The 628-nt window shown below is 36.3% G+C and overlaps 1 long non-coding RNA gene across 1 annotated transcript; it reads left to right on the top strand.

Moving 5' to 3' along the window:
• The first annotated feature begins 242 nt into the window (after positions 1-242).
• LOC131617861 (uncharacterized) lies at positions 243-628 on the top strand. Its single transcript, XR_009288694.1, has 3 exons — positions 243-332; positions 419-493; positions 573-628. It is a non-coding gene; the product is annotated as an uncharacterized LOC131617861 (long non-coding RNA).

The following is a 628-nucleotide window of genomic DNA, read 5'->3' on the forward strand; positions in this document are numbered from 1 at the left end:
AATTATAAATTTTTTTCCTTACAAATTGTTCTATTTTATTAATGATAATGACTTTATATTTACTATTGGTTTAGGGCATTTCATCTTGCCAACTATACTTATCGTCACCGAATTATCGACTAGTTGGCAAGGGAAAAGTGCACAACACTTTGGGAGATTTACTTCACCATAGACCGCTCCCGGATGGACACCTGAAAGTATCGGTGGATGTTGTATTAGATCATGATGCGATGCTACCGATACCTGACATGGTCTCAGAGACGACATTGCTGCGAGATGCAATAGGATCATTTGTTGCATGGCCCTCGGAGCTCATTACCATTAGTGATGAGGTATATTGAAAACGATTATAAATCATTTAGTTTTCGAATGTCAATTCTAAACCGTTTATTAATTATGTTTTATATTTTAATTTTAGACTGCTCCTATAAAACCCGCAATTAAGGGTAAAGGGATTTTACAGGAGGAGGAGTCTGTTGCATCACTAAAAGAGGTACATTTAAAGTGTTAATATATAATCTGAATCTAAATCTGCATGATTTTTTATTTTACCTAACTTATATGATTTTTAGGCATCCGCTCGGGAGTCACAACAAGTGACGCAGCAAGTTCGTAGCGTACCACCCAC

The sequence above is a fragment of the Vicia villosa genome, linkage group LG7 (assembly GCF_029867415.1).
Source record: "Vicia villosa cultivar HV-30 ecotype Madison, WI linkage group LG7, Vvil1.0, whole genome shotgun sequence".
Classification (NCBI taxonomy): domain Eukaryota; kingdom Viridiplantae; phylum Streptophyta; class Magnoliopsida; order Fabales; family Fabaceae; genus Vicia; species Vicia villosa.